Source organism: Trichosurus vulpecula, chromosome 2 (genome assembly GCF_011100635.1).
Source record: "Trichosurus vulpecula isolate mTriVul1 chromosome 2, mTriVul1.pri, whole genome shotgun sequence".
NCBI lineage: Eukaryota > Metazoa > Chordata > Mammalia > Diprotodontia > Phalangeridae > Trichosurus > Trichosurus vulpecula.
Window position 1 is genome coordinate 41,475,194 of NC_050574.1, and position 6,383 is coordinate 41,481,576.

Genomic DNA, 6,383 nt, shown 5'->3' on the forward strand with positions numbered 1-6,383 from the left:
AGGCAGCTAGGGGGGACTGGGGTGCAAAGGGCACCAGGCCTGGAGTTAGGAAGACCTGAGTTCAAATCTGGCCTCATGTACTTACTAGCTGTATGACCCTGGGCAAGTCACTTCACCTGTTTGCTTCCGTTTCATCATCTGTCTGATGGGGATAATAATAGCCCCTACCTCCCAAGGTTGTTGTGAGGATAAAAAGCGATCATATTTGTAAAATGCTTACCATGGTGTCTGGTACATTGTAAGCACTATATAAATTATAGTATATATATGATATATGTTATAGTATATATAATAGTATATATAAATAAATAAAGCTATTATCATTATTATTACAATATATACACAGATAAATACAGGAGGCAGCATAGTTCTTTGGAAAGAAACATGGAGTCATGAAGACAGTTCCAACTTGTGCTCTGCCATTAACTCTCTGTGTGACCCTGTACAACCCACTTTTAACCTCTGTCTGCCTCAGTTTCTTTATTTGTGGATTGAGGGTGTTGGATTACATGACCTCTTAAATCCCCTTCCAGTCTAGGTCTGCGATATTGTCAGTAAATACAGTACAGTATTTTATAGTATCAGTAAATACAAAGTAATTTCAAGAGGGAAAGGGTGGTGCCAAACAGGGGTGGGGTGGGGGTTGGGGGAGAGATCAGGAAAGCCTTCGTGTAAGAGGTGGCATCTGAGCCACGCTATGGAGGAAGCTAGGGATTCGAGAAGGTGCATTCCAGATGTGGCCTGGCCAGTGGAATTGCCACAAGGTGTTGTTAAAGGGGAGCAATGTGAAGCCAGACAGGAATGGTAGCTGGGAGCCAGACTGAACTGCGAGGCTGAGCAGAGTGTGTTTGATCTTCGAGGCAAGAGGAATCCACTAAAGGTTTTTGTCTAAGGAACCGACATGGCCAGACCTGGTTTTAGGACTATCAATTCATTGGCTGTGTGGAGGCTGGCTTGAAAAGAGGAGAAACTGGAGGGAGGGAGATAAACTAGGAAATGGTGGCCATACTCCAGGTGAGAGGTGGAAATGCCCTGAAATCAGGTGGTGCCTGTGGATGGAGAGAAGGGGACAAGCTTGGGAGATGTCATGGAGGCGGAATTGATGATGTTGCAACTTATTGGATATGGGAAGTAAGAGTCAAGGATGACTTTGCAGTTATAGACCACCCCATACACAAAATGGGGATGTTTTGAGGACAAATGGGGGAAAGAGAGTGAGTTCTGTTTTGAATATGTTGAATTTGGGGGGCCTGTGGGACACCCAAGTGGAGCTGTCCAGCAGCTAGTTGGTGATGTCGGAGCTGGGAGTCACCTGACTCGAGGAATCCATGGGAACTAATGAGCTCATTAAAGGATATAGGGCAGAGAGAGGCCAAGAGGGCAGAGCCTCAGCAGATGCCCACACTTAGTGGGCAGGAGTAGGGTGATAATCCAACAAAGCACATAGAGAAGGAGCAGTTGGAGGTGTAGGAGAACCAAGAGAGAAATAATCACAGTTACTCCAGGTTGAGTTTATTTCTTAAGGAGGATCATTTTAACCCCCTTATTTTACATATAGGTAAGGCAATGGAGAATAGTAACTACCAATTACATAGCACATAAGGTTTGCAAATTGCTACATACATCTATTCAAGTACACTCTTTTTTGAGCCTCACAACAGTGAGGAAGCTTGGCATGGTGGAAGATGTTAGGTGTATAATCTAAGGTCCTGGGTTCAAATCCTCCTCCTCCTCCTCCTTCTTCCCAATTCTCCCTCTTCTGACTTGTGTGACCTTGTACACAACCTCTCCAGGCTTTGGTTTATTGTTTAAAGTAAAGAGGCTGGAAATTATGGGCTCTGAGGTTCCTTCCAGCTCTAGAACCTTGGGAGCTAAATCAAGGCAGGGACTTGATCTATGGTTTCATTGGTATAAGGAACAGCCAGATAAGGAAGCACATGCTTGACATTCTCTTCTCTCCTTAGAGTTTCTAGGGCACTGAGAATTTAAGCAACTTGCCTAGGAGGTCACACAGCCAATATGTGTCAGAGGTCAATGCTACAGATGTGTTATTCCCATTTTACAGAGGAAGAAACTGAGACTAGGGGAGCTTAAATGATTTGCCCCAAGTTACATTGCTACTGTTCTGTGATGAGATTAAAACCCCAGACTTCCTGACTACCAGTCTTGCACTCCCTCCAGACACTAAGGCTCAGAAAAGAGAGATGAAATCCCTGAAGTGTCACAGCCAATTAATGAAAGAAATGGGGGTACTAACTCTGGTTTCAGATCCAGGGCACTGCACAACACTCCCTTTCTTTATCCCTTGGAATAAAGTCAGCAGCAGAGAGTGAGAGACAGAGATAGACACACACACACACACACACACACACACACACACACACACACACACAGAGGCAGAGAGAAAGACAGAGACCCAGAGACAGAAACAGAAAGACAAACAGAGACACTTAGGGCCTGGGGAGAGTATCAGGGGGAAGAATCTATAGTGAAAAGACTATAGAGGGGAGGCTGGAGAGGGAGGAAGAGGGACCCAGAGCTGGGGAAACTGTAGGAGGGAAGGAACCTGGAAAAGCAGAGAAAGACTGAGTCCATGCTGGGGTGGGGTGTAGGAGAAGGATATTCCTTCAGAAAGTGAGGGCTACTTAGAATCTAGGAGATTGGAGGTGTGGGGAGAGCAGGCTGGAGAAACAGGGAGAGAAACAGAGCCTGGGAGATAGACCTGGGAATGGGAAGGCTGGAGAGATTGTCAGAGAGAGTAGCCTGGACAAATGAAGACTCAGTTCGGGAGACTGGGGGCAGGGAAAAGTCTGAAGAAGCAAAGTGAGACCCAGAGTCCAAGAAATAGTGTGATAGGGGAGGAGATTAGAGAGCTCCTGAGCTTGGAGAAATCGTCAGAGGGAGAGGCTGGAGAGGTGGAAAGAAGTAACTGGGAGAGACTGGAGAAAAGGGGAGCTATCCATGGTCTTGGACACGGTGGAGAGGAAGAGAGAGAGAGAGGGAGAGGGGGAGAGGGACGGGGGTGCGGAGATAGAGGGGGAGGTAGAGGGAGATGGAGGAGGGGGGGGGGGAGAGAGAGAGAGAGAGAGAGAGAGAGAGAGAGAGAGAGAGAGAGAGAGAGAGAGAGAGAGATAGCGCGAGCGCCCCGGAGACCATTGTGGAGAGACAGAGGAGAGACCTTCGGCTGGGGAACCAGTGAGGGAGGAGGCTGAAGAGGCCGTGAGAGAGCCCCAAACTGGAGATCCAGTTTCGGGGGAGGCTGGAGAGATGGGGAGAGGCCCCGTGCCTGGGGGTCTGCCCTCACGGTCTATAGAGAAGCTGGGGATCATGGCTTGGGGGCGCTGCAGGGGAGGGCGCCCAGCGGGAGAGGAATGGTACTCTGGCCGTCCCCCGCGGCTGGCGGCTCCCCCGCCCCCCAACCCCCCGCCCAGGCCCCGGGGGACCCAGCTCTAATAATGTATTTGATCGACTCGCCGGCCGCGTACAAGCGATTATTGTCTTGTCGGGAGTCAAACGTATCGATCCGGCGAGAAATATGAGCGAAGCAATGGAGCCCGCGTGTCAGTTACCGGCCCCGCCGGCCCTGGGGAGCCCCAGCCGTCTCCTTTAATTACCGCTCAGCCCTGAGCCCGGCCCAGCCTCCCCCACTGCCTGGCCCCCGTGCCCCTCGGGGCTCCCCACTGCTCCCCAATGCCCTCTCTGTCTCTCTCAGCGGTCTGCTTCAGCAGCATAGCACATTTCTTCCTCCCTGGCCCCAGGCCTCTCCATCCCACCCTTCCTTGGACTCTTCTCCTCATGCCTCCACCTTGACCACCCTCTGGGTGGCCACTTCCATCCCTTTCTCCCCTGTTCTGTACTGCCTTGTTGGCCTCCTCTACCCAGCATCTCTCCCTCTGTCCTCTCCAGCGCCTTTCTCTACATTTGCCTCCCCTTTCTCCATTCCTTCCCCTATCCCACTCTTTGCACATCGAAGGGAATCTCATCTCCCCCTCTTCACTAGGAAGGAGCTCTCCAGCGTCCCCACCTTCCATTCCTTGCTGGGCTTAGTCTCCTCTCCCTCTTTCCATTCTATTCTTAGCTCTCCCCACTGCTTGTTTCTCTACCAGTCCCACCACCAGATTTTCCTTTGGCTTCCTTCATCTGAAAAGGGTGAGAGAGCATTTCAGGGAAGGAGAGTCGGTAGCTATGTGTGAGGTCTAGAGAACTCCAATGCCCAATCGAATGGGAGAGAATCTAGAAGAAAGAGATATATGTGCTGGAGAGGCCCAGCAAAAGGAGAATCTGGCTGGAGAAGGCGACATCTGAGTAGAGCCTGAGTCCTCGCTTAGACAGAGCTAGTGGGCTCTACTGGAAAGAGATGGATTTGGAGTCAGGATCTGCATTCAAATCCTACTCCTGCCATCTACTGCAACCTCTGGGCCCTTTTCTGGGAAGGCTCTGAAGGGGAAGTGACTTTGCCCGCAGTCACTCAGTGAATCATCTGGACACAGATTTAATTCTAGAAGGGACTTTAAGAATCATCTGACTCAACCCCCTCATTCTACATATCATAGAATATAGATGGTCACAACTAGAAGGGGCATCAAGAATACAGAGCATCAGAGCTGGAAGGGGGGTGCTTAGAATGGAGGTTATCAGAATCCTTAGAACAGGGAATGTCAGAACTGGGAGGGGCCTTAGAATAGGGGATGTCAGGGCTGGGGGGGGGCCTTAGAATAGGGGATATCAGATCTGGGAGGGGCTTAGAATAGGGGATGTCAGGGCTGGGAGGGAAGGTCAGAGCTGGGAGGGGCCTTAGAATAGGGGATGTCAGATCTGGGAGGGGCCTTAGAATAGGAGATGTCAGGGCTAGAAGAGGCTTTAGAACAGGGAAGGTCAGAACTTGGAGGACCCTTAGAATCCAGAATGTCTGAGCTCTGAAGATACCTTCTTTTTCGAAGTCCAATCCCTTCTCTTTTATGTTTGGGGTGACTGAGGTCCATGAAGGGCCTGTCTAAGATCACACAGTGAATCAGGGGCAGAGCTGGTCCTTGAACTCAGTCCTCTTTGAGTTGCAGAATACATGCTTGGTCAGTCACAAGAGATTAGCCCAGAATGTAGAAGCCGGATGAACTAGCAAAGTTTCCTTTGCAGGTGTGTGCCTCCTCCTGGGGAGCCAGGCTTCTGGTGGCCCTCACAGACCTCTAGCCCTGCCCTCCTCACTGGTGTCTAGGCTGGAGCCAGAGAGGGGTTGTGTCTGCCTGGGTGTGTATGGAGAGGAGATGGAGAGGAGGTGCAAAGCTGAGCTCTGCAGGGCCAGTCAGGCTGGACACTAACAGGTGGTGGTCGCCCTCTGGTGGGCAGCACTGGGAAGTGCAGGACTCTTCCCCATTCTACACACACACACACACACACACACTCACGCTCACACACACACATCATGCACACACACTCACACACACCTACATGCATGCTCACACACATCACACACTCACACCACATACACACATACATACACACATACCACATACATACATACACACACTCACACACATACACCTAGACACATACATACGTACACTCACACCCCCATACACACATACATACACACACATGTACACACACACACACACACACACACACGCATGATGTCATCTGCTTTTGGTGCAGCCAGACATCCAGCTTCCAGCTATGCATTCTACGCCACCCCCCACCCCAGATCCAAGAGGCCACTAGACATGATTCAGTTGAGTGCCCACCTCTTTTGGATCTGGACTTGGCTTTTTTTTTTAAATGAAGAGAGCTCCTTAAGGATTACCCTTTCCCAAGGCAGATGAACACCTGCTAAGCACACTGCCAAGGGGGCCCTGGAAAGATAAATGACTTGTCCAGGGTCACATCTGTCAGGTGTGGTAGGACTTGAACCCAGCTCTCCCTCACTCTGAGGATACCTCTCTATCCACTATTCGATCTTGCCTCATAACCTTGTTTTACAGATGGGAAAACTGAGGCTCAGGTAACACAGTGAGTCTTAGCCCCTACAGTGTCGGTGCTGGAAAGGCTTTTAGAACAATGAATGGCTGAGCAGGAAATGCTTTGCCATTGGTACACATCAGAGCTGGGAGGGATCTTAGAGCATGGAACACCAAGGCCTTAGAACCAAGAAGGTCAGAGCTGGAAAGGACCTTGGGGGACATGCAGTCCACCCCTCTCTTTTTACAGTTGAGGAAACTGAGGCCCATGGAGGCATGTGACTTGACTGAAGTCCCACAGAAAGAGGGATCAGTGTCTGGACTGGAGGTCTTCTGCCTCCCAGGCTTGGCGTTCCAGCTGAAAAGGGAGGAGTTGTGATAACCTGGGCTCTGGGCCCCTCAGGCTGGGCCGAGTCTGGTCTCTTTGGGTGT